Raw genomic sequence first — 10,840 nt, 5'->3', positions numbered from 1 at the left:
GAATGGCTGACACATCCACTGACGTTAGTTGCTGCATTTCTATATACATAGCTTCTCCACGATTTTTAAACAAATGCTTATGTTTTTATCAAATGCGAAAATGCAAAGCCCAGAGGGCCCTTCGGGAACTTATGCAAGGAGTTCAAACAGGATTTGAACCTTGAACTTCTCCCACATCCACACTTGATGAATTTGCAAATTCTCCAGTTTGGGAAAATGTGATAAGTGTTAGCAGTAATTACAGTTTTCATGCAGAAATAAACAGTAACTTTTTTTTTTTCTGATGAATGAATTAAGCAAAATATCCAACAGAGTTTCTGGTTTGTAAACTTGCTCCGGAGAGAAAGCAAAGGTTGTGCGTTTTCGAAATGGCATATTTAAGACAAAGAAAGAGGAGAAAGAGGATATAACGTGGTCTCTGGAGTAGAACCATTTCACAGCCCTGATCACAATCCGCCATAGTTATGTATTGAGGTCGAGGAGTTTATTCGTGGATGTTACAAGTTGGACGGCAGGTGGATAAATAGATAAGTCAGAAAAAGAACAGCAGTGGACAACGAGACTGAATCAGGGCTTAATAAGTGCAAGTCGTTTTCTGAGTATGATCCCATATAAACCTCACAACAACCCTATGTGACTCTTATCATATTTAGCCTCTTTTTACAGATCGAAAAAAAATACCTAGTCTTGAAAATGACTTGCTTACATGAGTGAATCGTGAAATTGGCAGCCTGTGCATTCGTTTAGTTTTGCTGGCTATTCTAACAAAAATCCCCAAATTTCAGTGACATCGCGGTTAATTCTCCCTCCTGAACAGTCAAAATGGGTGTTTCTGGTGGACGGAGATTCATTTTCTTACTTCTGAGACTTAGTTCTTTTTAGCTCGTGGCTGATCCATCCCTCACGTCTGTGGAGTCCCCTGCTTCTAAGCAGGGAAGGGAAGACGGACAAAGCTCACCTGCCTTACAATATTCCAGTGCTGACAGCTAGTCACATGGTCTCAGGTGGTGGCAAGAAGTTTGCAAATGTAGCTCCAGGCTGGGTGTCAACTTCCCAGAAACAACCGTATGCTATAGAAAGGTCGCTCAGGGACGCCTGGGTGGCTCAGTTCATTTGAGTATCCAACTTCGGCTCAGGTCATGATCTCTGAGCCCCACATCGGGCTCGTTACTGTCAGCGTGGAGCCTGCTTCAGATCCTCTGTCCCCCTCTCTCCCTGCCTCCCCTGCTCACACACTCTCTCTCGCAAAAATAAATAAACATTAAAAAAAAATAAAGGCAGCTCAGATTTTTGATAGAGAATTAAAGGTCTGTTACAGAGTCCATCCTAAGTCTATTTATAATGTGAGTGGTTCTCAACCCTGTCGGATCCGAATGTCCCTGTTTTGTAACGAATAGTTGAATGCTTGCTCTACCATCTGGAAATAAATTCGTTAATTGCATAACCTACCTACACACAAATTTTCAAAAAGCAGATAGCATTCTTCCATATAACAGAATGGAGACATGAAAGAAACTTGCAATAAGATAATAGATGTTTCAAGATGTAATTACTTAGTAACAAATTCCCTAAGAGACAGTGTATTAGTTACTTGTGTGTACAATCACGACGTGTGTGATAGCTATGCACTTCCGTGTTTTGTAATTAGACATTAAAACGTCATTATCAGAGATTTGGGGTTACGTGATTTTACAATATAGTAAACAGGTCTTAGTAAACTTCCAAAGTAAAGAATTTACAATCTCCTCTCAGTATATACAAGAAATGTATTCTATATTGCATATCAATATCATGAAAACAGATTCTGTATTCGTATGTAAATTAAGGTGAGTTTTATGCACAGATAGCTATAAGTAGTTTTTTTGTTTGTTTTTGCCTCCGTGAATAGCCAGAGGAATTCAAAGTCCGGTCATTGTTCAGGACCATCCTTCACACTGCGGGATATCTGACAATCCTGTTTGGTGCACAAAATTCAAGTCACGTCCCCTCAATTATTATGACGACAGAAGCATTTACAACCTTTACAAAATGCCACTTGGGACGGATACCTCCTCTCTATCAAAAACCATGCCAATAGTCATATTGCCTCCTTGAGCTTGAATTTTTGAGGAAACTCTTTAAATTTTGAGAATAGTTTTAGAATTACAGAAAAATCATAAAGACAGTATAGAAAATTTCCATTTAACCACACCCAGTTCCCTCTGTTGTTACCATCTTCTATCCATATGGTACATTTGTCGCAGTTATAAGCAAGCATTGATATTTATTATAATCTTAAGTCCAACTTTATTCTGTTGTCCTCAGTTTTTACCTATTTTTTTTTCTTTCCTAAGATCCCATCCAAGATATCACATTACATGCCTTTACTTGTCATGTGTACTCAGGTTCCTCTTGGCTATGACAGTGTCTCAGACTTTCCTTATTTTTGATAATCTTGACAGTTTTCGGGAGTGCTAGTCAGGTGTTTTGTAAAACACCCTTCAGTAGGGATTTATCTGATTTTTTTTTCTCATTATCAGACTGGACTTTGAGACGTGGAGAGCAAGGCACTTTCGTTACTTCATATCAAGGGCGCTTTCCCTCAACGGGACTCATCATTGTCCATGGTGCTCTTGATTATCCAGTTGGGGTAGTGTTGGTTAGGTTTTTCCACTTGAAGATGATCTGCCTCGTTTTCTGCTCTGTGCTCTGAAAGGAAGCCACTGTGTGTAGTTTATGCTGAAGGAGCAGGGAGTTACGTTCCGCCTCCCCGAGGGTAAGAGTGTGGACAGAAATGATTTGGAATATCTCTCTATGGGGGATTTGTCTCTCCTTTGTGATTTTAACTTATTCAGTTGCCTATTCACATGTATTTGTATGGCTATACATCCATGAGTGCATACTGAAATAAATAAATTTTAAAATTAAAAATAATAATTAAAGGGGTGCTGGGTGGCTCAGTTGGTTAAGTGTCCGACTCTTGATTTCTCACGGTTCATGAGACTGAGCCCTGTGTAGGGCTCCATGTTGAGCACGGAGCCTGCTTGGGATTCTCTCTCTCCCCCCCTGGTCTCTCTTTTCCCCTCTCCCACTCACGCGCACTTTGTTTCTCTCTCTCAAAATAAATCGATGAACTTAAAAATATTAACGAAAATATAAACGATAAAGTAAATGTAAGTAATAAGTTAAAAGAAAATTAATTTAAAAATCAGGAAGGAGAGACTATTTGGTTTATAAAATACTACCACTTTATTTTAGTTCCTCAGATTGTTCCAGCTTTGGTATCGGTAGTCCCACAGTTGGGTTTTGTGTCCTTTGACGCACCCTCGACCTTCTTCTTCCTCTTTCTCCCCCTCCTCCTCCTCCCCCTGCCGCCCCCTCCCCCTCCTCCCCCTTCTCCTCCTCCTCCTCCTCCTCCTCCTCCTCCTCCTTCTTCTTCTTCTTCTCTCCTCCTCCCCCTCCCCCTCTCTCTCCCCATCCCCCTCCTCATCCTCCCCCTTCTCCCCCCCTCCTCCTCCTCCTTCTTCTTCCTCTTCTTCCCCTTCCCCTTCTTCTTCTTCTTCTTCTTCTTCTTCTTCTTCTTCTTCTTCTTCTTCTCCTTCTCCTCCTCCTCCTCCTCCTCCTCCTCCTCCTCCTCCTCCCCTCCTCCTCTCCCTCCTTGGCCTCCTTCCCCTCCCCACCCCTTCCCCTCCTTCCTCTCCCCCTCTGTCTCCATCTCTGAAGCCATAGGATGCTCTAGCCTCATTCAATTCTAGCATATACGTACAGTGACATCAGAACTGTTCATCTGTACCCCATGAGAAACAGTGTTATCAGCCAGACTACACTGCTTTGATACAGTCCCCTGTACTTTTAGCCTTACAGACACCACTTATCTTCAAAGTGCCAGGCCCACACATCTTCCACCCTCTTCAGTAAAGTGACTTCATTCGTTTGTCATATAGTCATGCTACTTTATCAGAGTTCACATTCCATCCCTGGATGCCTCATTCTGATAAATATTTTTCTTTTAATTTGTTTACATGAAAGTCGACTCTGGGTGCTGTAAATTTCAATAGCTTTTGACAAATGCATGGTGTCCTTCATGTACCATTTTCCCGTCATGCAGAATAGTTTCACCCCCTGAGGAATTCTCCTCTGCTCTACCTGCCAACTTGGAAACCAGTGGTCTTCACTGTCCCTGGAGCTCTCCTTTTCCAGAATGTCAAATCAATGCAATTAGACACTGTGTAGCCTTTTCAGGTTGGTTTCTTTACTTACCAGTATGCATTTAAGACTCATTTATAGCTTTGTGTGACTGGCTAGCTTAGTCCTTTTAAAACCAAATAGTATTCTGTGTGTGGATGAACCACTGCTTCCTTACCTGTTTTCCTATTGAAGGGCATGTCGGTCATTTCTAGTTTTTATGATTGTGGGCAAAGCTACTAGAAATCTTCACGCACAGGTTTTTGTGTCAATGTACATGTTTAAATCAGTCGGGTAAGTACCGGGAGTGCAATCGCTTTGTCGTATGGTAGGACCATGTTTGGCTTTAGGAAGCCTATGACAGTCTGTCTTCCAAAGTGACTGTGTCGTTTTGTATCCCCACTAACCAGGAATGAGTTATGCAACCGTGATTATAGCTTATAGCTAATGTCCCTCAACGGAGACATGGAGAGCACTGCAGTGCGAAGTCTTCGTTTTTCAAGACTGTCTTGTGCACTACGAGAGGGTTAGCATTTGCGGCCTTCTGGTGCTAAATGCTGGCCGTATCCTCAGTCAGTGCTACAGCCAAGAGCATCCTCACACAACTCTAACATCCTCAGGCAAAGAAGTGTAGCACCCCATGCTGAAAACTACCGATCTCTATGAAAATTTATAAGGGGGCCCCTGAGTAGCTCAATCGGTTGAGTGTCCGACTCTTGATTTGGGCTCAGGTCATGATCCCAGGGTCAGGGGATTGAGCCCTGTGTCAGGCTCTGCACTGAGGTTGGAGCCTGCTTCAGATCTCTCTCTCTCTCTCTCTCTCTCTCTCCCTCTCTCCCTCTCTCCTTCTGCACTTTTCCCCCCACTCGCACTCTCTCTCAAAAAAGCTTATAATAAACATACAAGCTTGTGTTATAATAAAAAATATAAAGGATGCCAAATTATCTCCCAAATGTAAAAAAAAAAAAAAAAGGTACGCAAAATATCCTTTTAAAAGCTAGAGAGAAAGATACCAACACGTTGAGGATAATCGGGTCTAAATGTGGGAACTATGGGTAACTTTTACCCTTATTTACTTCCTTTGAAACTCTTCCTGTGATTAACATGCAGCACTCTCCTAAGATAAAAATATGTAAACATTATTCAAGAGTATTCTACCTAATGAAATGATTAATGAGTAAGTTTATTATGTTGAGTGGATTCTAAGTAGCTTTTGCTATAATAGCTATGTTCTTATTTCTTAGCTAGACTTCCATTCTTTCCTGAACCCAGGCCAATGTGCTTCTCACACACTCCCTTTGATTGAAAATAGTGACAAGACAAAAATGAAAGACAAGGAAAATGACAGAAAACAGCCAGAAGGTTTTTTCTTTTTCTTCCCCATGTTCTGTGCGCGCATGCTTCCAAATGCATTCTGCAATGATAATGGACCGTGTCCACTGTACCTTCCCTTCTCCAATTTTTTGGAGTCTCCAGTTGTAAATTCCAGGGTCAGTTTTCTAGTTAAGATATAGATGTTTTTCACATTGCATTTCAGAGAGACGGACAGGGAGAGAGAGAGAGAGAGAGAAGGGCAAAGCTAACAATATAATGCATGTTGAGAGGAGAAGACTCTTTAAAACTGTTTTAATGTCTTATAAGACAGGCAATTTGGGCATAAGATATTTTGCCTGGCAGCCATTACCAGCGGATTCTGAGTGTTAAGGGAGATTTCATAGAATATCATATCTTGGCTATTTTCCACTCACTGATGAAAACTAGTCGGACACATTTACAAGAGCAAAATGATGTCTATAGGGACTGCTGAGAACACTTTCAGCTGAGTTTGGAAAAAGAATGCACTTTCGTGCCAGGCAGATATAGGTTGTAAATACTTCTCTGCTTCTTTCTGGCTCCATGACCTCAGACAAGAGACTCAGTCTCTCCGGGCCTCAATTTCCTCATCTTAAAATCAGGATTGTGACTGGGTTACTGAGAAAATTAAATACATAAGGTCCCTAGCACCCTTGTAGACATTAACTTTGTCTTCTTAATATATTTCCGGGACCTGGAATTGAAAGAGGAAATTAATGTCAGCCAGCATCAGATCAATGTTTGCTGCTGTTTTGGAAACTGGCTTTTCAGGAATTGAACATTTTCTTCCTCTAAAGGGGGAAAATGAATTCTATTTCATGCACTTTATGTGTATATCAGTTATCTATTGCTCTATACCCAATCACCCTAAAACATAGTGCAATAACAATAATGAGTTTATTATTTCTGATGATTCTGTGGGTTGGTTGGACAGTTCTCATCCTCGCCCGGGCTTCATCGTGTGCCTGCAACGAGGCAGAGGTTCAGCTGGGGCAAAACTACCCAAAATGGGCCCATTTACAGGTCTGGCAGTTCGTGCTGGCGGTTCGCCGAGCTCCTTGGTTCTCTTTATTTGGCTTCTCTTCCTCCAGTAGACCAGACTGAGCTTGTTTATATGATGGCAGGGACGTTCCAAGATGTAAGCACAGAAGCTATAACATCACTTTCACCAAAACAAGTCACGGGGAGCCCAGATTCCGGGGCTGAGGAAAGAGGTGCCGTTTCTTTATCAATGGAGCCGCAAAACACTGTGACCGTACTTTTTCAATCGGCCGCAACATGTCTCTGGACCTGTAATAATGATCGCAAATGCTCTGTGAGGTAGACATTGTGATTCGTGTTAATTAAGTATTAGGTAACAAATTCAGAAAGAAGCGATGTATGGTGGTTACACGGGAAGATTCTGGAATCAAACTGCCTTGGTTAGAATTCAAGCTCCCTCTGTGCCCACTCAAAGTAGATTGTGTGACCTGGGGAGAGTCACTTGATGTATTCATTTCCTACCGCTCTTCTAACAGATCATCGGAAACATAGTGGCTTAAAGAACACAAATTACTTTTCTTATGGTCTTGGAGGTCAGAAGTCCAAAATCAGCATCAGTGGGCTAAAATCAAGGTGTCAGCACCTTCAGAAGGATCCCGGGGCGAACTTCCTTTGCCTTTTCCAGCTCCTGGAGGCTGCTTACATCATGGTCCTGCCTCACTCTGCCCTGTATTGCCACTCCCATCATGGAATACATCTAACTCCCGTCCCCCTGCCCCACTCCTTGGGATTAGATTTGACCCACTCGGCTGATCTAAAATCATCTCCCTGTCTCAAGACCCTTGATGTAATCACATTGGCAAAGTCCCTTTTGCCAGGTAAGGATACATATTTGCAAGTTCCAGGAATCGGGATGTGGATATCTTTATTTTGTAGGAGGTAGGTTATTCAGTCCGCAACCCTTGGGCAAGTTGAACTTGATGCCTCAGTTTTCTCACCTGTTAATGGGGTTAATGTAGCTATTTCATAGCTTTGTTATGCAAATACCATGCACTAAATATGTATGGTATTTACAATCGTGCCTGAACCAAGGAAGCTCCTTGTAAGTAATAGCTATTATTTCCATCATTATTTGTACCATTTCACTCAGCTTACTAAATGGGGACCGAACACCCAAACTTGGCTTCCTGGCTGCACATGGCTTCTGCATGAATCACTCATTTTTTTAATTGATAATCTTTGATATAATCTAAGTCACCAAGTCATTTATGCATAGTGAACACGATGATTACCAAGAGTCAATGTCTAGTGGAAAGTCGGTAGAAACAGTTCAACTGTAGAACAGGGGCTCAAAATGAACTTTAAAAAACCACATACTGTGAAAAGAAAAACTTTCTGTGGGGGCTTATGAGGTGCCACCAGATGTCTTATTGTTCTCAAAGTCCTTCACTATTGGTGACTTCCTCGTCGGGGCACACATTGTTTTCATCTTCTAAATGAGAAAGCCAAAACTCAGAACGGTTGAGGATACCGAGGTCCCAAAGGGGTTTAAGTCTTCCCCATTATGGAAATCCCGCTCTTATCCAATCCCGCCCATCGGCAATAAAAGGAATTCTTACTAAATGACTTCTTCATTTGAGACACTGTTGGGCTCTCCTTCCCTCGACTTTCCCAAATAAATAAAATAGTGGAGGAGAAATCTAGGACAGGGAGCTTCTAGGCACAAACCCTTCTTGGTGCAGCCTGGGGGCAGCCAGAAAAGGCATTCCTGTAAAAGCTCCCAAAATACTTAGGCAAATCTTAAAGTTAAACAAGGTACTTGGTCCAAGTAGCTTAATTGCATCTCAGAAAAGTGAGCATAAAGAAAGGGTTTATTGATGGGCATGAGGAAGGTGGGGGTGGATGGAACAGATTTTCCCTACCGTGGGCCACTCCCAGCCTGGGTGGTCCTCGCAAGCTCAGATACTGAATTCAGTAGACCAGGGCTTGGACTCCAATGCTGTTGCTTACAGTGCTGTTGCTTTTGGGGTTTTGGAGGTGAAGGAAGGAAAGTGAAGAAGGAAGGAAAGTGAACCCAGAAGATATCAGGAGTCTGGCTGGGAACGATAAACAGTGGGAACGACCCCTATATTCGTTACTTGTAAAATATTCACAAAAACTGAACGAGATGGAAATTCAAGAAAAAGCAGCAGATGACTATATTAGGCCTTTTGGAATTTAATTTATATAATGAGGCGAGGAGTTAAGTAGTATCCCACACTTTGCAGATGAGAAAGTTGAGTTTAATCGACTTTGCCAAGGACACAAAGCCAGTATGTGGCGGAACTTGGAATAGAATTTAGGTCTAATTACTCTGAATCCAATATAATTCCAAAAACATCAAATATCTGTGCTTTCCCCCAAACTTTGTTGTCTTACCATTGCAACATCTGGAGGTGCTGTAGCAATCAGGGTCTCAGCAGAAAACAGGATCAAAGAACGAAGCAAAGGCTGTTTAATGAAAGGCTTGTATATACAGGTGTAAACAGTGTTCAGAGAACCAAGAAGTTATAACCACGGTCTTCATCCTTACTGGGAGCAGGTGCTGCCTTTAGGCCTGGAAGGATGAGAGGGGGATGTACATTTACAGAGCCCAAGATAGCCGGAGCCATGGGAGAAGGGCTGCCCAGTAGGGGGTGGCCATTGGTAGAGATGTACCTACTTTCACACCACTGTCCCGATGGGGGCAGGCGATGTGAGGATAAATCCCCAGACCTCTCTTCTTCTCCAGCCTCCAATATCCTGCCAGGTTCTCTGGTTGCCTGAAGTCAACCTAAAGTTAGAAGTCAAAGGAGTTAAGGGTGAAGAATGTAAGTCAGTGTCCTGAGGCACAACGAGAAGAAGAGACTGTATCTAGAAGAGGCCACAGAGAACATCCAGCTCATCTAATTCTCCTGGTAACATCCCAGTCTAAGAGGAAAAACCAAGTTCCGTTTTGCCCAACCTCTGACAGTCCATTTTTTTAAATCTGTAAGCCCATCAGTGATGGATAAGCTGAGGCTGAATCAATGCCAAACAAGTTTTCTAGAAAAGTTTTCTGGGAAGTGTGGTGATAGCTGTTTTGAGGAACTGGAAAAGTAAGTATATGGCACATTTTGCTATGTGTGGGAGGTAACAGGTTTGAGGAGAGAGAGCAGAAAATATCCTGGCCGTGTCCAGAGGAATTTTGCATGGGGATCCCACTTAAGGATGGCAATCTTAAGGTTCTGCTCTTCCCCAACATCACTGGACAACTGGGTTACCACGCATGAGGCACTGTATGGAAAAGAGTGGAAGGAAAACAGTAGAAACGGGATCAAGGAAGAAGACTGGTTCAAGAAGAGTAAGCAGGAAATTCATGCATCGAGTGGTTCATACAACAGTTCTAGGAACTCAGGGCACAGTACAGGGTGTATTATTGTTCCTGGACACTTCAGAAAATAAGTAAGTATGGGCCTCCTGGGTCACACTTCAATGCTCAGAATACATTTGGCCTTCAGTATGCAGTCTTCTTTGATTAGACAAGGTGAACATTCCATAGCACATGGCATGCATCTCAGCCACAGTGTTCATTTCCTTACCCCAGTGCTGTTGCCATATAACCTCATTCACTTCACCTCATCCTCTTGAATTCCTATACGAGTGGTCTCTCTGCTTTGCAAACCTGGTCATGCCAGGGACCAACTCTTTGAAACTTTCCAGGATACTTCGGTTTCTACAGGGAACAGCCCAAGTTCTTAGCAGGGAATTTAAGGCCCGCCTAGAATCTGGTTACCTCCAGTTCCCCAGACTTACCATTTTAGCACCTCTTGTATTTGGAAATTTGTGTTCCCTCTGTTTGGAAAGCCCTTTAGTAGAAACTCTAGTTGAGGCTCTAATTCTCTTAGAGCCCTGTAATGGTCAGACTAGGCCAGGAGCATTGGAAAGCCAGGCTCCTGGGTTAATATGTTCTAGAAAGGCAGTTTCTTAGCGATGCTACACTGCTCATAAATGACATCATAGTATCTCAAGCCAAGGTATATTGGCTCAGTTTGGTGCTCCCTGTATCTCTAGTTGGTATTTTAGCTTTAAAGTTGTGAGTTCTAATTTTTAAAGTTCTAAAGTTTTACACTTAGAAGATTCACTGGAAAATTAACTTACTGATACTCTTAAAACTACATGGGAAATCATAAGATTCTTTCCAGATTGAATGTCTATAAGTTCTTTTGCATTCTGCACTTCCTCATGTATGGATGTACACCTGGAATCCTATTTGGGATACTCGGATATTTTCTTAATGCTCTGTTCCATTTTACTCCTCCTCCTCCTCCTCCTTCTTCTTCCT

General features: G+C 42.4%; 1 long non-coding RNA gene across 1 annotated transcript; it reads right to left on the bottom strand.

Moving 5' to 3' along the window:
• Positions 1–6,449: 6,449 nt before the first annotated feature.
• Positions 6,450–10,448, bottom strand: LOC132687561 (uncharacterized). The gene is made up of 4 exons (XR_009614186.2): positions 10,312–10,448; positions 9,200–9,310; positions 8,917–9,094; positions 6,450–6,807 (listed from the first exon to the last, which is right to left on the bottom strand). It is a non-coding gene; the product is annotated as an uncharacterized LOC132687561 (long non-coding RNA).
• Positions 10,449–10,840: the final 392 nt, after the last annotated feature.

This window comes from Panthera onca, chromosome A3 (assembly GCF_046562875.1).
Source record: "Panthera onca isolate mPanOnc1 chromosome A3, mPanOnc1 haplotype 2, whole genome shotgun sequence".
Classification (NCBI taxonomy): domain Eukaryota; kingdom Metazoa; phylum Chordata; class Mammalia; order Carnivora; family Felidae; genus Panthera; species Panthera onca.
This window is presented reverse-complemented; position numbering and strand designations above follow the sequence as displayed.